Source organism: Pteropus vampyrus, unplaced genomic scaffold, assembly GCF_000151845.1.
Source record: "Pteropus vampyrus isolate Shadow unplaced genomic scaffold, Pvam_2.0 Scaffold240, whole genome shotgun sequence".
NCBI lineage: Eukaryota > Metazoa > Chordata > Mammalia > Chiroptera > Pteropodidae > Pteropus > Pteropus vampyrus.
In genome coordinates, this window is record NW_011889021.1 from 1,026,489 (window position 1) to 1,051,278 (window position 24,790).

Sequence of the window (24,790 nt, forward strand, 5' to 3'; positions counted from 1 at the left end):
CTCATTGAGATACTATTTGTAAGGTACATAAAACCGCGCCTGGCACATAGTAAGCACTCAACAAGTACTAGCTATTGTTGCTGCTACTGTTATTATTGGTAATTCCAGAAATATGAAAATGAGAAATCAGACTCTCTAGGAGCGAAGCCATGCATGTAAATAAATAATGACACATGATGCAATGAGTAGAAAAGCAGAAGTTTATACAAAGCACAAGAATAAGCTTCGCCAAGGAGGTGCCCAAACAGGACCACTGTGTTTTCCTCATCTTCCCTAATTTATTCATGAGTCTCATCTCAAGATTAAATATCTCTGGACAGTTTCAAAGTTGTCCATAATCTGGTCCAACTGTATTTTCTTGCACAGTCTGGTATGCCAGATGGTTGAATGTCAGCTGGTTGAATGTCGCCGTTATTGTCCTTCAGTCTGATCTTCTGGCCTTTGACCCTGCAGTTCCCATGTTCTAGAATGCCTTCCCTTTCATGTCCGCCCATGCGTGAACCCTACTTGACCTTCAAATCTCAGCGAAACTCCACCTGCTCTTTAAAACCAAACTCCACATTGCTGTGCTTCGCCTCTGCCTCCTTTACACTTCTCGGAACCTACCATCGGCCTTGCCCCGTCCCTTCACAGGCTCCTCATTTGCCTTCCATAGCTGACTCACTTTCCATGGCATCCCCATTTCTGACATTTTACACTCCGCCTCTGCTCATCACTTCTAGTCAACCCCCAAGACCTGCCCACTCCACCACAGTGACATCACAACAACTTCCTGTGTGCCTTCTCAGTGTCAGCCCTCCCTCCGCACCCTCCCGGGCTCCTACGCTGACCAGCCTTTAAGCTGAGTTCCTGATGGCTGTCTCCTATTCCTAATCTCTCCTGCATGCTGTTTGCCTCCACTGAGGTCATTTGGGCCCAGAAAAAAAAAAAAAGAAGAAAAAAAGGCTTACTTTTCACCATGTACTCTGACACCTTTCGAATTTTGCATCACGTGCATGGATTATCTAGTCATAAAAAAAATAAAAGAATTTCTTTTAAAAATTAATCAATTGAAATAAAGCCTGTATTCTTTATCCATTTTGTCTCACCTGAGTTGGCAATTCTAGGGAAGCTTGCAACCTCGGGTCCAGAACCCCCAGTTCTGCCACATCGTGTTTCCGTTCTCACAAGGCACAGACAGGCTGGCCCTTGAGCCACCTCGAGCAGCGCTCCCCCCAGAGAGAGGCTGCAGATGTGCTTTGAGAGAAAAGAGCTGCCAATGGCAGCAAATCCTCTGTGTGACGTCCCTCTTTGTTTAGAAATCTTGTTTGCTGGACTTTTAAGTGTTTGAGATATAGGAAGAAACTTTTTTGTTCTTATCCAGATAAGGCAAAAGAAGACCGTGTCACTATGAGCCTGTGATTTCCTCTTTACCGAGGAAGCCCTGCCAGGTCTGGGTCCACGTCAGCGGCAGGAAGCACTGTGGGTAAGCCTGGTAGTAGTTGGCATCGATTTTGATAAGAAAGGGAAAGTGAGACCCTTTGACCATCTGCTTCTTGATACAATTCCTGTTTCTTTGTGATCAAAAGGCTCCTATGAGTATGGAGGCAGCTGCAGTTATCATGGGTCCTAACACAGCTGACTAAAGAAATCATATGATTGCCAGCCCTTGATAAAACCTGCACCATATTAACCGTAAAGTGACAAAACAGCAGTGGGTCTCAGTTCCCGCGGCTGAGTGCTGAGATGTTTAATGGCACCCCACAGGCAGTGCCCTGGTGCTGGCATGGGAAGTAACCAAGGCCCACCTCTCCCCAGACCCAACTTTCCCACCTCCAGCTACAACAGAGCCCCAGGGCATCCTCTCACCCTGGAGCGGTGTTCAGGAAACTAAGGTGTGAGAGTGCAGGGTGTAAGAATCAGAGATGATAGAAACAGGTCAGAGGCGGGACGCAGATAAGAGGTGGGACGCAGGTCTAGGAAAAGATCACAGGGTCCATAAGAGAGTAATCTGAGCTGCCATCAGTGAAAAAATGTTGTAGCAACTGCCGTCCCCTATGCCGCCCCCCAATCTTTTGCAGTTGCCAGTTTATCTCCAATCTCCCACAGCTGCCATCTGACATTTGTCAATCCAATCCCAGGTCATAGACATTAGCCAGTTACAAGCAATTATCCCTGCATTGAGGGAAGCTTTGATCCAATCAATGGGTCATTTAAAAGGCCTCTTTGGTGTCTAAACAAGGTTTTCTTTTCCCATTGCTTAATACTTAAAGTAATTTTTTAAAACAAGTCGAAGTAGCAGCTCCTGTGAAAATGCCAATTAACCTGAAGAGGGTGGAGGAAGGGGTGCTCTCGTCTTGAGACCTCAGTGCTCATCACATATCTGGGAAATGAGGAGTCAAAAGGCAGGAGGGGTCTCCTTCAAAGCTTCTACCCACATCTTCTTTCCTAGGGCAAGAAATTTCAAATTAGTGTTTGTTTTCTTTCTCAATTAAGGGCTTTGCATTTTCAAGTGAAGTGACTTCTACCAAGAGGAATTTTATAATCCAATTCAAAGGGATTTCAGCTCATGAAAGAGGATTAGGAACCATTGGGTAGATGACAAGTGCTAGCATATTTCCTATCAAGAGCCTCTTAAGATTTTTTCCCTGTCTGGGAGCTCTTCTCTCTTTACTGTAAGAAGCTCAGAAGAGACACATTAGAGACTTGGGTAGTTTTCTCTCCCCGAGTGCCCCCACCTCCTTCTCTTGCTCTTTGCCATACATCATTTAAAAAGTTCATCTGCCTTTTTACACTTCAAGGCAAAATAAAAATGCCTGAAAAATGAAGACCAAAATTATAACCAATCCTTCAGCCCCTGGGCACAAGTAGCAAAATGAACAAGATCTGAATTTAATCTGTTCTGATCGCTATGTCTCCACTGGGCCAGCCACCTCATCCCAGAAAAGGGCAAGATGAGACCATTCTTTCTCCCCAGACAGCAGCAATGTTCCAGGCTGGCTTCTCAAGCAGGAGCTATCAAACAAGGTGGAAAGAGATGCCAACAGCAGGACCCAGGCAGCCAGCACCCAGGTCCCCAGCAGCCGCTCACCCCAGCCTGGCTCTCCGCCTCTCTGACGGCCTTCCTCTGTGAGATGTGTAAACTTGGGGAAAGGGGAAGCAGACAACCCTTTCCAACCTCCCCCTGACTCACAAGACAAAGGAGGACTAATTGTTTTGCTCTTGGATGAGCATGCAGGCATTTAAAAAGGCCCCCTAGTGCATGGGGGAACTTGGACTTGGAGGCAGCCACATCTGGGTCCCCGTTCTCACTCCACCACTTTCTAGCAGTGAAGGCTTCTCTCGGCCTCATAACCTTTACCTGTAAAGGGGAAGAGGAATAACAATAACCTGATGGATCATTACTGGGGTTAAAGGAAATACGGTACAGGAAGGGCCATACTCACTACCTGTCTACTAAATTGGAATCGTTAGTTACATTCATTGGGCAGATTTAGGAATAACAAGGCTAATTTGCACAATTTAGAGCTGCTTTTATTTCTTTTTTATGGTTCCTCACTCTTTTGTTAAAAGGAGTTAGAAGGAGATGGAGACTTCCTACTGAATGTCTTCAACTTCTGAGTAAGGCTTCTGTTAAATTCACAAGGAGAAAGGCCATTGTCTTGACAATATGCTCTTGGCACCCCCTTGAAGTCCACTTGTTTCGTATGATCAATTTGCCCTCACAACTAGGTTAATCTTCTGATTCCTGAGAACCAGGGCGATCATTTCAAACTGCCCTGCTTCTAGGTTTAGGTGTCATGTTTGTGTTTTGGCCATTGAGCTCTTCAGGCTTTTCTTTGTCAGCCTCTTCCTCGCCTTTGGGCCCAGAGTTTAGGATGCTCAAGATAAAGTGCTCCCTCCCTCCCAGAGCCTGGCCTGGGGCTTGGCTGCAACCAGTATCCCAGTATCTCCCTCTTCTCATACAGAAATTCTAAAGCAAGCCACTCCCTTTGTCTGCAGCTGAGGTGGAAAATGTCCGGACGTTCCCAGTAGAATGATTACATTTTTACTCATATGTTTTCCTCCCTCATGTGTCCCCACTAGCACTTTTTTGAAAGGCATATTTTTTTAAATGCTTTTCTGCTGTAATTCCCATGCCTAGATTTTCTTTCTCCCCTCTCTCCAGCTTTTATGTTTGTTGTCTTGGTTATTATTATAGTGCAATAATAGTCCTAGTAACTGGTTAGGGTGTAAATGGGACATGTTACCTTGTTGCCAGGACAAATTAAGAGTTAAAATAAAGAAGCAGCTGGTTTTCATTCATTCATTCCAGTTCATTGTTTGAACAACACTGTCTTCAGGTTACTCTGCTCAGGAAATGAAGATGAATATGGCATGGCCAGCTCCAAGGGGCTCAAAGTCCAGGGTGGGGACTATGACCCCAGGATTTATGGGTGGTATTCAGAGCATCCAGGACCCTCTGAAATAAAAACAAAATTGTTTATGTGTATGCACACAGCGAACTTCTCAGGGAGAAAATCCATAGCTCTGATCAGATTCTCAAAGGTATCCAGAATTTAAGAAAAGCAGGATCTGGGAGGGGTGGTTAAGAACCACTGATCTTGAAGGAAGTGGTGACATGTGAACCATGCAGTTTCTGGCAGTCACCTTTGACTGACTAATTCTCTCTTTTCCCACCAAGCTGTCAGAAAATCCTACCGGCTCTACCTTGAAAATCTGTCACAGATGCATACCCTTCTCACCATCGCCACGGCTACCACCCTGATCCTTGCTATCATGTCTGCCTAGAGTATTGCTTCTGCCCTCATCCCTACAGTCTAGCCTCAATGCAAAAGCCAGCCTGGTGCTTTTAAAGAACAAACCAGATTGTGTCACTCCTCTGCACAAAATACATCAGACACTTCCCTGCTCATGCAGAATAACTCCAAAGGCCTTATTCTATTCCAGAAGGAACAATCCGTGATGCCTTCACCTCCGTTCCTTCTCTGAGCTTGACTCTGACATGTTCCTTCTCACTCACTCCTCTTCACTCACTTCCTGTTATTCCTCATACATCCCTCATAAATGCCACAGGGCTTTTGCACACCATTTCCTCTGTTTTTAACACTCCTCCCCCAGATGTCAGCTTGGCTCACTCCTCCACTTCCTTCAAATCTCTGCTCAAAGGTCACTTGACCAAAATGTCTTTCACGACCAACCTAGATAAAACAGCACCCCACTTTCTGTCAACCTTTGTTTTCTCTTTCATCTGACATGAAATTATATATTTGTTTATTTGCATATTGTCTACATACTACACACACACACACACACACACACACACACACACAAGAATATACGTTCCTTGAGAGCAGGGACTTTGTCTGTTAGGTTCATCACTCTATTTCCAGCTCCTAGAATAGTGCCTGGTGCATAGAAGCTGCTCAATAGACATTTGCTGAATGAATAAATGAATAAACTATGTATAAGTACAAATACAGTGAAGTAAGAAATAATAGATTGGTCTACAAAACACTACCAAAGCACAGGGAGGAAGAAGCCACTAAATCTGATTGGGGAAGGTGAAGGAGAGAGACTTGCGAAGTAAGTAAAGCTTCTAGAGGAGATGATACACAACGTTAGCATGTGAAAGGATGAGGCATGTGGCCAGGGCTGCAGAGAAGGGCATATCAGGCAGGGGAAAGGTTGTGGGCTAAAACCTGGGCGGGGGTGGGGGGTGGGGGGAAACGCATGGAAAAGCATGGCCCATTGGAAACTGCAAGTAGCTCAGCATATCTGGAATATTTACCTAAGGAGGATGTCATGGAGCGACAGGAAATGAGATAGAATAATGGACAGGGACCAAATCATCAAGGGTCTAATACATTTTGCTGATGACTCTAGATTTTATCCTATAAGTGGTAGGGAGCCAATGGAAGATTTTCAGCAGTGTGGGAATGTGCTTAGAAAATTGCTCTGTGGGCAAGATGGATTAGATCTGAGAGATCTTGAAGGCTGGGAGCCCAGTGTGATATAGCTAGGTGACACAAGGAGCCCAGAACTAAGATGGGACAGTAAAGATGGAGAGAAAGGAATCAGAGCTAGAAAAACAACTCTGTGACCCACTATATATGAAAGATGAGAGAAAAGAAAAAAAGTCCAGCTAATGATAAGCCTCAACTACCAACACAAGGCCCTAGTGCCCCCAGTCCCCTTCCCATGCTTATTGCAAAGAACATTAACCATCGCTCTCTTTCCCCCGAGACATGACTTGGCCTCAGAATCCTCCTCAACACCGTGTATCGGGCAGCCATTACAGCCTGATTGGAGCTGACAGTAAGTGAAAATCTGTTTGTCATTTCTGATATAAGCTTTCTGGTTTGGGCAACTCTATGGTGTTATGATGAATTAAAACAGAAGTACAGAAAAAGGAGAAGGCTTTGACAGGGAAGGTTTAAATTAATCCCGTGTGAGATTAGCATCTATAACTATTATTCTGGCCTGCGTTCTTGCTTGCTCTCTAAACTCCATCATCCTTTGTCTCCATTATTTCAACATCTCTGTGAAGACAGGAAGGGACTGAAGAACATTGGCAATTTGGAATAACAGCATATACTGACTTGTCTAAATAGGCATTCTACCTGCCAAGTAGTTTGATTTTTTTCCCCCCAAAAGGATAAAATCTATCTCTCATTAAATCACTGGGCAGGATGCCTTCTTTCTCAACCAACAGCTGATGCTGCTGGCAGCACTTCTGTGTGAGTGTCTGGCAGGTGACCACGAAAGACGGTCACAGAGGTGGTTAGTGCTGCCCTGGCGTGAATGGCCAGGCAGACTTGGCAGATGCTTCCTGCTTGGAACCTTCTGCTGCTGGCGGAGACCACGAAGCTGAGCAAGAGGACATGTCTAAACAAGGCTCAGATTTGTCCCGTTGTCACCCAAGGTCCAGAGAGCCACAAGGCTGATCTGAACTTATTGACAAAGGATGCTCGGGGACAATAATCTCTCTCACTCTCTCTGTCTCTGTCTCTGTCTCTCACTCTCTCTCTTTCTCACACACATACACACATACACACACACACACACACACACTCACACACGCACGCACCCAGAATCAAAGCCACAATGGTAGTTTCTAAGCAAAGGCATTCAGTAATGAACCTAGAGTGGATTCTGGCTAAAAAATAAATAAGCTATAAAAGACGTTCCTGGCACAACTGGAACATTTGAATACAGACAGAATGTTAGATGACATAGAAATCAGGCTAATCTGCTTAGGTGCAGGAAGGGTGCTGTGCATGTGAGATATTGGCCTCGCTGAGAAATGTATGCTGAAGTACTCGGGGATAAAGTGTCATGGGGTCTAGAAATTAATTTCAAATAGCAAGAGAGACAGATAGATGATAGACAGATAGACCAACAGATAATACAAATATGGCAAAATGTTTACAATTGTTGAATCAAAGTCCAGGGTTTATTGGCCTATTTTTTAAACTTTTTTTTTTTTTATGTTTGAAAATTTTGATAATAAGAGACAGGGATAAAAAAATCATAAAGAATTAGGCACAAAAAAAAATTCTAAAACCCTGCAGTTTTTCATAACAATGCTGAGCGGCACACAGATTGAGTATGAACATAAATAAGAAAAGTAGAGGAATATTGGAGGGGGCCTTTCTGCAGACAATAAGCTGCATTATTCATTATGCTCTGGTTGTATAATTAAGGGAACTATAATTCAGAGAGATTAAAGGCGGTTACCTAAAGTCATGTGACATGTGACAGAGCTAGGACGAAGCCCAGATCTTCTACTTTCAAATCCTGTGCTCTCTTCTTGACATCGTCTACCTTACTGTGGCTTCTCCCAGAAGGAGACCTTGAGACAATGATTCGGCTGCAGTGGGTGCCTTTGGAAGGTTCCGGCACCAGTAGTAGAGGGGTGGGAAAGTGACACAGCGGGGGGAGGGCGGCCTGTCAGAAGTGCGTATTGAGCCAGCACCTGCAGTGAGCAACTGGAGCTTAATCCCACAGGAAAAATCTGAAAAATGAAATAAAGCACATGTCTCATCATCTTCCCACCCAGTGGGTGAGAGAGCTGGGCTGTTTATGCCCCAGTTACCAAGAGTCCTTGTCTGTGGGATTCTTCCAGGAGTGTTCAGTCCACAGCACTTCTGGCCCGCTGCAATTCTGAGAAAACGTCCTCAGACATCCAAGCAGAGGTAGGGTGGCCCAGGCACCCTGACTCAGTTATCCTGGAGGGGTGTGAATAACAGACTGTCAGTGTCTGCTAGTCCATGCTCTAGGGGAGCCCAGCCTCAGCTGTGGCCTTCCCCTCCTTACCAACCAAGCATAAGGAGTAGAGATCATCTCATATTCCAGCACCATCCAGGGAGACCCAGCCACTACGTAGCATAAGGTAAGATTTAAAGGCACCCATTCATTCAGATGAAGCCATATCTGGGAATTACACTCTCAGAGCAGTGGCCACAGCTCCTGCCCCAGGGGGTGTGGATTCACAGACACACACGCACACACAGCATTGCTGGTTTCGAAGTAACTTCAAGCCACATAAAGCTAAGAATAAACCACTCAGAAGAAGTTCAACAGCTGTTTACTGGAGTGCAAAAGCAAATGAATGGGGCTCATCATACATTCAGACACCACATCAAGTCCCTCATTACACTCACTTAGGGTTTGAAGACAACCCAGAGATGGGTAACAAGCTGGAATGAATATGGGACCCAGTGGCCTGATCCAGCATCCCTTTCACATCTCATTACTCATGCTGCAGGCAGTGCTCTGAACAATCAGACATATCCAACCAAAAATTGCTTACAAATGGGAAAATACTGAGCAACAATGAGTTATTTAAAGTCTGTTTTTATATTTTACAGCCATTATAGTTCCAGTAACAACACAAAATATTTCACTCACAATTTTGCAACCACCAATAAATCAGGCTGCTGTCATTTTCCATGTCTCCTTCCAGAGAAAATAAAAGTCTCAGGGAACTAAACTGTAAAGAGAATACATGTTAGAATGGGGCAGAGAGAAGCAGGTCACCCAAAGGAGATGGGATATTCACATGCTTTGGAGAGGAACTGGTCAACCTTAGAAGTGCTGACAATGGACAGTGACAAAATCGAGCCCCAGCCACTCTGACCAGCATCCTCTTGGGAGATGTAGAGCTTTAGTCGGTAGGTTTTCAGTGTTTCCCATTCTGCTGGCAAGACAGTCTCTATGATAAAATCAGGCTGTCTTGGCTGGATACTATTAGATACACAATTTCTCCATCTTTGCCAACAACCTTATGACTCCCTGTAAATCTGCCACACAAAGATAATGCTCCAGTCCCCTGACTTTGACTATTGCTGATCCCCATCTTAATGATGGCTTGTGAGAAACCAAGATAGTCTTTCTTTCTTTTTTTTTTTTTTTTGCTAGCAATTATATGGGAATATGTGTCCCACATCGTTCTAATACTAAGTAAGTAGATCTACTAGTTTTAATCTTCATGACGGCTCTAGGAACTATAGATGTTGTTACGGCCCTGTTTTGCCCCCATTTTGCAGATGCATAATGGAGAGCATCAGTAAGTTATCTAATGGCACATGGCTAATGAAGAGACAGTGTCAAACTGTGAACCCAGACAGCCTGGCATCAGAGCTCATGCTCTAAATCACCATGCTGCACTGCCTCTCTTGTTAGGTTTAGGTTTTTTGCGGGAGGCAGTGCTTAGTGATAAAATATACATAACATAAAATATAGCATCTTAACCCTTTTTTAGTATACAACTCAGTGACATTAAGTACATTCACTCTGTTGTGCAACCGTCTATCTTCAGAACTTTGCCGTTATCCCAAACTAAAACTCTGTACCTATTAAAAAATAACTCCCCATTCCTTCTACCCCACAGCCACTGGTAACCTCTATTCTACTTTCTATCTCTATGAATTTACCTATTCTTGGTACTTCATATAAGTGGAATCCTACAGTATTTGTCCTTTTGTGTCTGTTTTATTTTAACTTGCATAATGTTTTCAAGGTTCATCCATGTTGTAGCATGTATCAGAATGCCATTCCTTCTTAAAGCTAAATAGTATTCCATTGCATGTATATGTCACATTTTGTTTGTCCATCCATCCATTGATGAACATTTGGGTTGTTTCTCTCATTAGGGTTTGATGCTTCCTATAATTTTATCCCATATTGTGGCTGCTGGTTCTGCCTTGGCTCCCTCTGCTCCTTGCCTCTGGGGAGAGAAAGCATCATAGTGCTGGAACAAGTATCTCTGTTCCGCATGATATTTGTATTTCTCTTAGTAGGTCAATACATTGGCACTCTAGTGTCTACCTCAGGCTTCTGTTGTTTCTGAGTAAGGACAGACTCTTAGGGCCTGACACCTCAGGATATTGATAAGACTGGGTGTCTAGGTCTTGAAACTGGGGATCCACAAAGTCTACACTGAGACAAGCAGATATATAGTTCCAGATGCATGGATTCCCCATGACTGACAGGTACATGCATCCTTTGTGGGCAGCTTTTTATGTGTATCACATTCATTTCCGCAAGTGCAACAGATTCTTTGTATAGCAGCTAAGTAGCTGCTATTTGTTCAATACTTATCATAGGTCAGGTACCATGCTAGGTGCTTTTCAAATATTCTCTCATTTCTGACAGCAAGTCTGCAAGAATAAATGTTATCACTCCCATTTAACAGATGAGAGGATAAATAATTTTTCAAGATCACACAGCTAGTATCAGATGGCTACATGCTATTTTATTAGGTAGGTGTACCATACTTAACTGTTGACTATTTTCATTCAGTACTTGTTTCTGTGACTTTAAGTAATCCTATAAGGGACATCTTTATGCATATAGTTTTATATTTCTTTGGTGTTAATTCCTTGGGATGTATTTCCAGAAGTACCACTACTGATTCAAACAGTCTGAATATTTTTGTGGCTCTTGATTGCTAAAATATTTTCCAAAAAGCTAACAAGGATGGCCATTCCAAGATTTCATGCCGCTGGTCCAGTGTTAGTGAAATTGCAAATCAAGGAGGCAAATTTTGAAGCCTTCCTATTTCTGCTCTCTGTTTGTTTTGTTTTCATCCAACATCCTCAATTCCGACCCTAGAACTGCCAGTTAGTCCCACTGCACCGAGTCTTGCCTCCTCTGTAACTCCTTCTACCCCGAAGACATTCTTTCTCCTGCCTCCCTCTTCTCCCTAACACTCACCCGCCCTCACTTTCAGCAAGCTTCCTTTCTTTGTCAGGCTCATAACTGTTATAAAGAAAGGAGCCTTCAGAATTAATTCACACCAAGCTATTAAGAGTGATTACAACACCCAGTGGTAATTTGTAATTTGTTTTTAAGATATGGTGCCTGGGGAATTTGTTTTAAGGAATAGCGAGACAGCTGCTCAGAGCAGTGTACATGAGGATGTTCGAAGAGGTACTGTTGACAACAGCAGCTGGTTAAGCAATGTAAATATTCCAACAATACTGGGTTGTTAAATAAATTATGATAAGCCGTACAAAAGAATACCGTAGCACCATTAAAAATGATGATATAGATATGTGCTATTGACTAGAAATGGTAGTATTAAAGGGGGGGGTCAAATTACACAACATTTAATATAATAATTTGAGAAAGGAAGTAAATATAGATACATATATGTATGTAAGTGTGTATATGTATGTGTTAAATAAATCTATTTGTGTATTTATAATATCATATATATTATTAAAAAACAACAACAACAACAACAACAACCCTGGAAGAATAAACACCAAAATGTTTTCTTTAGGCGAGGGGCAGTATGGAAGATTTTTTTTCTTTTTAACTTAAACCTATCTCTAGTTAACATGTATGACTTATGTCATCTTTTTAAAAATTTTTCTTGGGAGGGTGGTGGTTAAAGTTGGTGCTGCCTTGAGAAGAATGAGCATGTAAGGGCATATTTCAAATGACGTGGCAGATGGGTGGAAGAGAGGGTGGGGGCTGGGAGCTTGGGACCCTCCAATCCACAGCACTGACATTGGCTACTCCACCTTTTCCTCAGCCTGGCCTCTCCCCAGTGTGTGTAGAAGGAAATAAATAGCTCACGTTAATTTGCCCCTCTCTGACTGGCTATAAAAAGCAAGTTGATTTAGGATTTCATGAATCCCTACCTACTCTAACATATGTTGAACATTTCTGTTGTGTGCTTTTGTTAAAAATGCTTTTTAAATGAGGCTGGTGCCCATATGCCCCAGGAACCTAAAATGTGGCTAGGTAGTCTGGCACAAGTCATGTTTCTTTAATTCACTTCCATGAGTTTCTAATGAGCTCAGTTAACTACAGCAGAGTTTTCTAATCTCAACCGTGTTGCAAACTGGAGAATGATGGGAAGGGTGGAAGAGTCTTACAGAGCTTATCGATTTACTAAGCACTTGTCTTAAACATGGTTTCGGTTTCAGCTTTTTGTTTTCTTTTTTTTCTTTTATAACCTGTTCCAGAGCATGATGAGCATTGGAACAGAGGCCGTTTAGCATAGCATTAAGAACCTGGGTCCAAAGTTGACTGAGCTGGGTTTGAATTTCAGCCCTGAAACTCACGAGCTGGGTAATCTTGAACATTTTGTTCAATTTATTTTGCCGTTTCCCCATTTGTAAAATGGAAGTAATAAAGCCTTGTCTAATAGAGACATCATAAGGAATGATTAAGATAGCGCCTGAAAAAAAACCAGCCATAGTCCCTGGCTCTTAGTAAGAGCTCAATAGATATTACTGTTTTTGCTCTAGTTATCGACTTATTAACAAAGAATTGCACCACAGTGAGATGAGTGTGTGACAGAGGAATGCCAGGGTCTTATAGTAAGACATGCCAGGGGCACTTCCCACAGACGTGAGAGAGCCGGGGAACACTTGCAGGGAAAAGTGACATCAAAGAGGGGATTTGAAAAATTAGTAGAAGACGTCACGTCAAGGGAAGGGGCATGTGCAAGAGAAAGGATAAAGGTCACAGGAGTGTAAATGTTAACACAGCAGGAACTGCATGTTCTTGAACTTATGTTCATTTACATCCTTGCAACAATGCTATGAAGCAGACATTATTATTCCCCATTTGACCAAGGAGAACACTGGCACAGAGAGGTTAATTCATTTTCCCTTTATCACACAGCTGGTAAGTGATAGCAACATTCTGCCTCAGTATGAAGAATATTTCTGTAGCGTCTCATTGGTGGTGGCCCTTGCCCAGCAATCATCTTCATTTAAGAAGCATGGACTGGGTCAGCCTCTGACAACATAAACATGATTAAGATATGTTCACTGTCCTTAGAAAGTCCAAAGCCTGACAAAGGAGAAAAAATTTTTCATAAGCCATAATGCCAGATAGACTCTAATAAGTAATAAAAAATTAAGAAAGTCTTCACAGACTTCAAATATAAACCCACTCGAGAGAGAAGGAAGATTTTGATAGTTAGAGAGTGGTGAGAAAGAGCAGTCTAAGTGGAATGAACGCAAGGAGTTGGGGGAACTGATGACTATAACATCATGGTTGGAGACTGGGAAGAGATGACCAGAGTAAAACAAGAGGCTAGAAAGTCAGCGTGGGGCCAAGTCATGGAGGATCCACAGTGCCAGACCAAGGTGGTAGGACTTACTTCTGAAACCAATGGGGACACATTAAGGGTTGTTGAGGAAGCATGGGACCTTATATATCCAGGATGTTAGGAAGGCCTCAAAATAGAGGGCTTGAGCTAATGAATGGAATGTGGAGGGCAGGTAGAAAAGATATTACTGAAGTACAATGGTTAGAACTTGAAGATTGGATATAGAAGTAAGAGCTAAGGCGACTCCAAGCCTCCACTTCCTCTGCCTTCGTAGCATGGCACCTGAACTCCATCTGTGTTCCAGGGGCAGATGCTCAACAGGCCCTTGGAAATTCTGCTCTGGATGCCAAACAAGAGGAGTCAGGCCAAGAATGAACAGGAAGACAGGAAGAGAACCACAGTCCTCTCCCTGCCACCCACCTAATCCCTTGAGCCCAAGTCCTGTCATCTCGGCTTCTTTATATACCCACACTGTGCTTAGTTTTTGTGGAACAAAGAGCAGGTGAATGTGATTCATAATTACTATTTTCTGTTCCGAGAGCATTATTCCCTTTGTACTCCAACACATATGGCAACTTTCAAATGAACTCTTTTTAATGGTTTGATGGATCGTGTTGTTGGTATCAGGGACTAGCAAATAATTTAGTAAGCTTCTGTGAATTTTTGAGCTTCCTTGATATTAGCTCACCGAATATACTTTTTAAAAAATAAAGTTTTAAAAAATAAGTTTCCCAATTTCATCATTATAAAGGTGTAAGAACACTGACACATTATGTTGAATTTTCCCAAGTCAAGACCATCACATCAGATAAATAGAAAGTTTCTGATGATTTCTTCAAGACCATAAAGTGAATCAATGGACAAATTTGAGATAAAATCTCAAGTTCACCACACTTGGTTCTATATCCAGGTTAATGGACCACACCCTACACATTATTCATCCTCTAAACTTCTGTTTATAAGACTGAGATTCCCTCTGGGGAAAAAAAAAAATGTCATTGACAATAAGCACTCCTTTACTAAATGCCTATGAAAACATTCAAACATCCTCGAGACAAAAATTCACCTTCCATACTTTAGCTGACTTCTTAGATCACTCAGCAGTTTTTCCATTCCAATTTTATTTAATGGGTGCCCAGTTTAGTTTTAATACTTTCACTTCTTGATTGAATTAAACAATGGCCATCAATTCTATTCTAGAAATAATCATTTTTGAAGTCAGAGAGAAGTATTTCCCCAACACATTTCAGAGTGTTTGTCATATCTTTTGGCAAGAGATATAGATAAGTGTTTCTTAAACTTTAATGTGCCCAGGAGTCTCATTAAAAAGTAAATTCTGCTTTAGTAGGTCTGGGGTGGGCCTGAGACTGCATTTCTAACTAGCTTCCAAGTGCTGCCAATGCTGCTGGTGTATGGACTACACTTTTTGTTGGAAAGATATAGAAGACGGAACAAATCATGAATTATTTCCACATTCTCTTTAAAGGCTTCTGGGGAGCCACAGAGGCAGATTGGTGTGGGGGGAAAGGACAAGAGCTTTATAATTACACAGATTCAAGTTCCAATCTCAGTTTCTCTATTTGCTAGCTTCTGAGTCTCAATTTCAATTTTTGGAATTAAATAAGACAATGCACGCAAAGAATGTAGTACAGTGCCTGACACGGAGAAATTGTTGAATGAATGGTAGCTAGCAATGTTGCTTTTTGAAAATAACAGCAACGGGAAGGTAAGCCGTCATTTTTCTTTAAAGCTGCAACATGTGCTGTCAAAACCCTGAGCCCCAAAAGAGAGCAACTTAAATATTGCAGGGGAGAGAGTAGAGTCTGGTAAGAACCGTCATAGTTTATGCACCATCATTCTTCTCACAAATGCCCACACTGGACATGTCCCACACTGGTGCGATCTGGGGAGAAATATAAACGACGTTTCCAGCCATCCTTACATTCCGCCTCGTCCCTCCACCTTCACCCATCCCAATGAAGATGAACTTTTCACCAAGTCACAGAATTGTGTTGTTTTTCCAGGAGAATGTAAGCTCTTTGGAGGCAGGGATTTTTGCTTATTTTTTCCACTGCTATATCACCAGAGCCTCACATCGTGCCTGGTACACAGTAGGTGCTCAGTAAATAGTTTTTGAATGAATGAGTGCTATTTTGCAGAGGCAGCTGTGATAAAACGGCACAAACATGGAATATGGAATCAGAATTGTTTGTCTCCCACCCTTGCCACTCTCAGCTAGTGTGACTTGCATGTGTATGAGTGTGACTTTGAGCAAGTAATTCATCTTGTTGAGCCTCAGTTTCCCCTTCTGTAGACTGAGAATAATGCATACTCATCCCACAGTAATATATTGTATATAAAAGTGCCTGACACATGGAGAATGATCAGTTGCTAGAAGCTGAATATTCAGTTCTTACCCATACAATTTGATATTACCATACTTTTATATTACACAAACACTTAAAAATAGATGAAATGCAAAGCTCTTTTGGAATATCTCCAAGTTAGAAAAATAGCCTTTGTTTGCTGGAGATTTAAAGTATGCTTGTATATGTATAGAGACCTAAGAACGCGTATGCATCTGACACTGACAAATGCGGAGCATGTGGAAATGCCAGCCATTCTGTAATAAATCTGCTCTGGAGGAGGAGAGTAACGTTGCCTGGAGATTTTTATCCATTTGAAAATGTTACCATTCACCCAGGGAAAGCCAGAGAATGGCAATGGGACAGTCGGATTCAAGTGCTCTGACATTTCGTCACCGACTGACACCACCGATGAATTTAGCAGCCAGTGAGATGGCCACATCGCTTCATATAGTGTTAAGAAAATGGCATATTTTAAAGAAAGGGGGAGAGCAGTCCAAGCCTAGCTTTCTGATAGTTTTCTTTTGTCACAGACTGTTTCAGAATAAAGATTATGTATGGAAATGTCAGTGGTTAAGAACTTTAGTCGTGAACCCAAAGGCCCACTTTACAATAATAGCTTAATATCCATCGAGTACTTTTTGTGTGCCAAGCATTGAGCTAAGCACTCTACTTGAAAAATCTTGTCGAATTCCCATAAATTCCCTATGAGATATATGACCCTCCACTTCACAGATGAGCAAACTGAGTTGTGAAGAGGTGAAGTGACTTGCCCAGGTCACATAGCCGGGGAGCGGCAGAGACAGGGCTTTAATCTAGGTCTATGTGACGGCAGAGCCAGCCCTGACATCATTAGAAGGTTAAGAGGTGAGACCAGAGTGGGCAGGAGGAAGACAGAAGATGCTGCTTGACTTGGGAACTCTACAGACCTCTGGGCTTCAGAGTCAGACAGCAGGTGCTATCTGGCACTTAGTAGCTCCCTGATTTTGAGTATGCTACTTAGCATTCCTCAGTCTGAAGTATGAGGGGTTTAATAGTAATATTACTGACAACTAACTTTGTATTATGTATCAAGCACTGACTATTCAAATATTCGATATATAGAATCTCTTAAAGTACTCAAAACAACTCTGATAAAGGGGTTAGTATCATTACTCCCATTTTCCAGAGCAGAAACTAATAATGATAGGGCACAGAGCCTAGCATACAGTAAGTGCTCAATAAATTATAGCTATTACCAGGATGCAGCACTGCCTTCCTGCTCACTTTTCGCAAGCTCTCCTCCATCAGGATGACACCTCCGTGCCCCACTTTTTCCTGAACCGCCATCTCCTCCTTCTCTTCCTTGCATCAGTCCCTCTCCCACTGCAGAAACTGCCTGCCCCAAAATGTCTGAGATAGTATTCCACTAATACTCCTTCTAGTGGTGGTCCAATGCCCCCTCCCCAAATCCCTATTTTATTGTTTTATGAAATATTAAAATTCAATTCCTTAGCATTTAAGCTCTAAAGGAAAGATTCAACCAATCAGAATAAAATATACATTCTGAGTGTAAAATAAGGACAATCATAATAACTGGTTTGAGGACACTGAAAGCATTCAAAGAAAGTTTCATGGACTACTACTAATAATGATAATAGGGAACAGTTACTGAGAGCTAGCAACGTGCCAGACGCCATAATTAGTCTGACTTTTTAAAATCGCCACACTCAGTTTTGAATTAGATAACAGTATTGTCCCCACTTTATAGTGTGGATTTTGCTTCAAGACGGAGAGTATAAGCAACCTGCTCAAGGTCGTAGTGTCGGAGACTGGCAGAGCCAATGCTGTAACTCGGCACTCTGACTCCAGAGATGGGGCTCCCGGCATTTGGGCTCGAGGAGCCCTGACTCAACCAAGACATCTGGGTTCCTAGCCTGTTTTCACCACTGGACTTCCCCATCTGTAAAATACAAAGGTACAATTAATGATCCTTGAGAATCATAGATCTTTAGAGAAGTGGATTCTCTTATTTAATCCTCTCTACCTACAAGGTTAAGATTATGACCTCCAATTTTACAGATATGGAAATGAAGGTACAGTTCCCCAAGGCGGAAAAAGGCAGAGAATTGTTTTCTCTGACCTCATATTCACAGCCTCTCCAGGTTCGGGATCACAGCCATCTGTGATTCCAGTCATCATTCTTTATCTAACCTATCCATTTCTGAAATCAATTTGAATTATGGGTGGAATCTGGATTCTATTTTGGAATCATTTTTTGTGATTCTAATCAGTCTTCTTTACCTACCCCATCCATTTCTCTCCTTCTCCTTCTGAATACACGTTAATGAAAACTGAAATGAAAATTTATATATTTTTCTGAAGTAGCTAAGATTTTATTCATTAGTTTCTATCTCCAGAAATCTATACAGAAAATGAATGTTTTTGGACCAGCTTTCAGTATAGTTCATAGGTCAAGGAAAAATATATATAAATGTATATTTTAAATATATTACAAAGCGTGAACAATGGTCCTAGCCTTACATTGTCCAGATAATATTAGAGGTTTGGGAATGGTTTTCTTAGTAACTCAACTCTTTCAAGAGCATTAATGTAAATACACAAAGAGACAAGCAATCTCAAATTCCAAATTCTGTATCAAGAGAATACCAAACTATGGGTAAACCCATCATGATAAATAATATGTGAAATTTATTAGGATATATGGTTTTATATAAAAACATAAAAATTTGAATCTCTAAATATTTGTGTTATTATATGAAAGGTTCCTTCTTTCAGCTTTTTCTGTTTAAAAAAGCTTCTTAATAGAAATAAATGTTGAATGCCTATTTCAATAAATATTTGACAAAGAAATCAATCTTAAATCCCAGTGCGCTGACACAACTATTTTAATGTTTGCACGCTCTCTTTCATCCATGGTCTTCATATGCGTATGTTTTAAGTATCTACTAACCTAATATTTTATATTCTTAGATTTTTTTACTTAAAAAAGAATACATTTTTATATATTTTTATGGCTTTTATTATGATTATTGGTAATGACTTTACCCAATTCCAGAGACTGACATACCATAATTTTCTAAACCATTCTCCTCACTATTAGATATTATGGCCCATTTCCCTTTTTCTGCTATTCTATATCTGTTATTCAATATGGCAGCCACCAGCCACATGTGGCTACTGAGCACTTGAAATGTGTCTAGTCTGGATCGAGATGTAATTTAAGTATAGTAGCTTCAAAATATTAAATAGAAAATTCCATGATTTTGCTTCAAAATATTAAATAGAAAATTCCAGAGATAAACAATTCGTAAGTTTGAAATTGAGCGCCATTCTGAGGAGCATGATGAAATCTAGAACTTTCTGCTCCGTCCCACCCGGGAGGTGAATCACCCCTTTGTCCAGGCTGTGTACACTACCCGCATTAGTCACTTAGTAGCTGTCTTGGGTATCGGATCAACTGTTATGGTATCACAGCACTTGTGTTTATATAACCTTTATTTTACTTAATAAATGCCCCAAAGCACAACCGTAGTGATGCTGGCAATTTTGATATGCCAAAAAGTAGCCGTAAAGTACTTCCTGTAAGTGAAAAAATGAAAGTTCTTGGCTTAATAAGGTATTTTATCATCTCACATCATCACAAGAAGGGTGAGTAGAGTGCAATAAGATATTTTGAGAGAGAGAGACCACATTTATGTAACTTTTATTATAACATCTTGTTATAATTGTTCTATTTTATTAGTGGTAATTATTGCTAATCTCTTGCTGTGCCTACTTTAGAAATTAAACTGTGCCATAGGGTATGTACGTATAGAGAAAAAACGTAGCATATATAGGATTTGGTGCTATCCCCAGTTTCAGGCATCCACTGGGGGTCTTGGAATGTATCCTCCATGGATAAAGAGCAGCTTTTGTATAAAATATGCACTAGATTTAAAATGATTAAAAAATAATCAATGTAAGTGTTTATATTGATTATTGATGCTGAAATTATAATATGTTGATATATTGGGTTAAATAATACAAATTATAAAATTAATTTCACGTTTCTTTTTATCTCTTTTAACATAGTTTCTAGAACATTTTAAATTACACGTGTGGTTTGAATTATATTTATATTAGACAAGGCTGGTCTAGATAACAATTTGGCGAACATTTGCCTACATATAGATTTCTGCTTCTGTTAAATTATTTCCTCAATCTACATTTCAGTGAGTGAACTCACTAGAACAAAAAAACATATTTTTATGGCTCTTGTTACCTGTTACTGTATTGCTTTTCAAAAGAGTTGTACCAGTTTATAAAGACACAAGCACCGGGTCTCTCAAGACCTTTACTAGCTCTAAACATTCTACTTTTAAGTACTTTTATTTTTGTTAATTTCCTAAGTAAGATGTAAGAGCCAGACTTTCTGGATTTAAATCCTAGCTATCCCCTAACTAGTTGTCTGAATTGAGCAAGTTTCTAAACCTCGCAGGGCCTCAGTTTTTTCACCTATGAAAGGGAAATAGTACCACCTCCTAAGGTGGTTTTTGAAGTTAAGCGAATGTATATATGTTAAGCACTTAGTAAATATTAAGAACTATAAAACGATTATATGTTACTAAGATGATAAAGATTATTTTAAACTATAATTCTTTGATTACTACTCAGAAAAATGTTTCCTAGGATAAGGGTTTAATATTTGTATTTTGTTCTTTATAAACTTTTTCTTCGCGTCCTTAGGTCACTGATCTGTTGAGATCTTGAGTTTTTTCTTTTAAAATGCGAGTTACTCTGTCATCTTTGGTACAGATATTTTCCCAATTTGTCTACCTTTTAATTTCATGTCAGTGTTTTACATTTTAAATGTTTCACACCCAATATAGTCCACAAGTTTTTCAAATTTAATTCCTCCTTTACTTCAAAGCTATGAAAGTTATTTTTCAGCAAGTGACACCCACATATTTTTATCTGTTGGCTCGTCTACAATTTGAGATTGGTTAATTTGTTTAGCTGAGGATGGATTTTGCTAAAGTTTTAGGCTTTCACATGGCAGAGGACAAAACAGAAACTCCTCCATTTCTTGTTCTATAAGGTACGTGAAGACCTTAGGAGCATTCCCAGGGATGTTACGGTAAGTTTATTTGAAACAGTGGGGTCCTATGAAGACAAAATTGTTCACATCTATAATCGAATCAAATGGATCTGGTCTCAGCCCATGCTCCATGGACAAGTGCCTACCGGTAAAACCAGGCAGTGCTGGTTTAAAATCCTCACTACTTACTAGATGTGGGATTGGAGACAAATCACTTAACCATCTGGAAGCCTCATTTTGTTCAACTGGAGATTAAATGCATATGAAAATACTTAGCATAGAGCAGCCAAAAATCAAACTCAGCTTTTAAATTCTTTATTTTAATGCAATGTTCAAGATTATCTCATTTTTTTAGTGACTCAGAAAAGGGAGTGGTTCTATATTAAATTTTTCCTTGTTAATCACATTTGGCTAGATATACCAGAAATTAGCTACTCCACAAAAGATGCTTAGAATATGCCTGCTGTCTGTTTAGAACAAAGAGACGACTTTCATTCTGTCCACTCCTTATATTAGGCTTTCATACACAGTTGCTCCTTAAAACAAACCTATGAGGTAGACAGAGCAGTTTATTATTTTCTTTTCTTCTCTTGAAAAGAAAACTGGAGTCCAGGAAGGTTTAGTGACTTCCCCAGCATCACACAGTGCCTTTGACAAAACAAAAGCAGTCTCCTAGTCCCATGCACTTTCTAACTGCAAGTTGCTCCCTCTAGGTATACAAATAGTTGAACTGGGTAATTTCCTATCCCTTTCATACCAGTTAACATAGTTAATAAGATCACAGGCTCTGGATTTCAAGGCACGTGGCTAGGTGCAAATCCCAGCTTCACTGCTTATCAGCTGTATGATCTTATATCGGTCAATTAACCTCTCTCGATCTGTTTTCTCATCTGTAGTGTGGAGCTAATAATTTTACCAAATTTGTTAGGTTTCAAGGAGAATGAAAAGAAATGGTGCAAATAAAAACACTTAGCACAGGCATCTGGCAGGTAATGACTACTCAAAGCTAATCAGCTGAAGATGGAAAAACTAAACAATGTCTAGAAATAGTTGGGTTTAGAGATATGGGCTCAAATTTGATTTAGGGCATCTAAGTGCTCAGTCCATTAACTAGTGCATAATATCTTGGGGGCCTCTGGAGCCTTCCCAGTGCTGTGTCTTTTGGCCCACTTTGTCATTTCAGGCACACGGAGCCATCCAAGCCAATTCCTTGGGCAAATGTCACAGTCCTTACCTGACCCCACAAGAAACAGTATGAGTAGATATAACATGAGAGATGATGGTAACTTCCTAGAGACATGAAGTGTTTAGTGTTAGATAGTTTATCTAGTGTCAGCTCTCCTGAGGGGCAGCTAGCTGTAAGACATTAGAACTTGACTCTAGTATACTGTTTCACTATACATGTAGCAATTACAGTGTCCAGATCCTCTGCAGCCACTCCCAAGGGTGTTTTTGCCTCTTTTGCCTCAGTGTAGCCAATGAGCCTTTCTCATGGCTACATTTCTCTTTCATTGAGTTGTAATTCTTTGTAACCCAAATGTGTCAGGTCTTCTGGGGTGCCGCTGCACTCATCAACTACCTTGAGCCCAGACTTCACATTCCGAAAAAAAGATGCCAGCTCCAGCAGCAAAGAAAATGGAGGAGACTTCACTAGGGACCTTGTGAGAAGGTGAGGAGAAGGTTACACAATACAGAAAAGTAGATCAAAATCTCTGTTTTAAAAAAATCACTTTTTTTTTTTTTTCCTTGCCAAAGCCCTTTCCCCTGGTGCTAACAGCCTGATCTTCTCTGCTTCCTTTCCCACAGACCACCTGTTCCTTTTCGGTGTTCCCAGCAATTTGGCTATAGCCGTTTCTTTGAATTTCCCACAAAAACTTGAGAGCTAGTCCCAGCTCCCTAAAAAAGCATTTCAGTCACCACATCAATTCTCCCCAGTCATGTCTCTGGCATCAAAGCCCCATCCTTGAGCATCTCATCAAAGAATCTACCCAACAGACCCAGAGCCCTTCTGCAGGCATTCATGCAGATGCTACTAAGATAGTATTCTCTCCATAATGATTCTCTTGATCTTCGTGTTACTTCGAGCTTGCTTGAATGTGAGCTCCTTAATAAGAGCCGACATTTATCTCGTGTTCACTATGCCAGGCATTGCTTTCAGTGCTAGACAAGAATCTTTTTCAAACTTTTATGATAATTAAGAACTATCATTACCCTGGTCTTACAGATGAAACCCCAAGATATAGTAAAGTAGCTGTCCACAATCACACAACTAGCAGCAGACCAGGCATTGAAAACCAGGCAAGCTGACTCCAAGGCTCACTCTCTTAAGCAATAAAGCCATGAAGGAAATGGCTAGATGATTTTCAAGACCCAAATCCCAGCCCCTTGCACAAGGAAGTTCTTTGTAACAAAAGGGTGTTGACTATTTGATGAGGAGCTAGATTTGATTGGTCTTATTTCCTTTTTTCTATTTCGAAATACTTACTTCCCTCCTTTCCATTTCACCATTTACTTTAACTTTAAAAAAAAAATTATATATAGAATTGTCCGTCATGTTTTGGGTAATGTGCATGACAGTGGAGAAACAAGGAAATATATGGCACAGTCATTGCCCTTGTATGTAAAGGTCATAGCAAGTGAAAAGGACACACCAGCTAATAAAATATCATATGACATTGTAAATGCCACAATACAGACATTAGTATACAGAGGTGACCCTGCAGGTGAGGGAGTGGTTAGCTCTCTGGAGGGAGAGCAAGAGAACAATGCCTGTGCTGGATTTTGAAGGAATTGGGGATGAAAAAGAAAATCACTGTAAGCATCATTCCCTAGTTCTGTCCAACCGAATAACAAAGCTGGAGTGAAACCAGGAGACCTGTCAGAAAGCCGAGCTCAGGGAGTGGAGGGTGGGGGCACTTAGCTAAGAGTTTCTTTTATTCCCAGCTAGGTGCTCAATGCTCCCTCTGAGGGAGACTGGGAGTCAGAGAAAGACTTGAGTAGAGAGGGCCCAGGGTCGTTTTCTCCTTCTGGGAAGAGCACTCTGAAGACACCATGGAGAATGGATAGAGAGTATTAATAGCATAGGAGGCTCTTAGAATGGTCCATAAGAGGAAGAGACAATGGTCTGAATTTGGGAGGGAGAAGCAAATGTTTGAGGGTATCTTAATGAAATGTGGAAGTTTTAACCACATAGATTCTACTCTTTTTTGGTGATAGCATTGTTGTTTAACCTCATTAATATAGTTTTTCTCGGTTAAATCTCTTAAAATTCTTGACTTGAGGCAAGACTCCTGATTTATCAAATTGAGGAATCCGCCTTTTCTTCTGGGTATATTTCAGGTTTCATCAGGAGTAAGAAGCCAGCATTATCCATCAGCTATTTCTTTCCATTTATCTTTCTCTGACCCCTTTCTCACAGAGACAGTTAAGGCTCTCTGATCTCAGATTCACAATTATTTGCTGAACTTTTAGAAAATGTAGCTTGACAACTTGTGGCATAGTGCAGAAACTTTCCAGCAGGACTGTCTTCACTGGGCCATATTTCCCTACTCAGCTAATTACCTTCCACAAAGACCAGTGGGAAGCCTCAGCAATGTGAGGGCACTGAGAAGGGGTGACATCACTGTTTCTTCAAGTTCTGTTCATATAAAACCACACAGATGGGAGAGTGAACAATTTTATCCCAACATCTATGCAACCCACTTATGGGTTGATACCTAATAAATGAATGAATAAATGAAATGAAGAGCAAGAATGAGACAGCTTGCTATGTGGCCAAATGAACTT

The 24,790-nt window shown here is 40.9% G+C and overlaps 1 long non-coding RNA gene across 2 annotated transcripts in view; it reads right to left on the reverse strand.

The window, feature by feature from the left end:
- Positions 1-232: 232 nt before the first annotated feature.
- The window catches only part of LOC111728965, a 36,890-nt gene continuing 12,332 nt past the window's right edge, over positions 233-24,790 (reverse strand). Inside the window, exons 2-6 of one of the 2 annotated variants that reach the window (XR_002776034.1) lie at positions 8,893-8,974; positions 8,078-8,210; positions 7,720-7,996; positions 4,230-4,441; positions 233-2,427 (exon numbers count right to left, since the gene is read on the reverse strand). This is a non-coding gene — a long non-coding RNA (uncharacterized LOC111728965). Of the gene's footprint in view, positions 2,428-3,918; positions 4,442-7,719; positions 7,997-8,077; positions 8,211-8,892; positions 8,975-24,790 lie in introns of those variants that run through there. The other variant, XR_002776033.1, reaches the window with a different exon arrangement.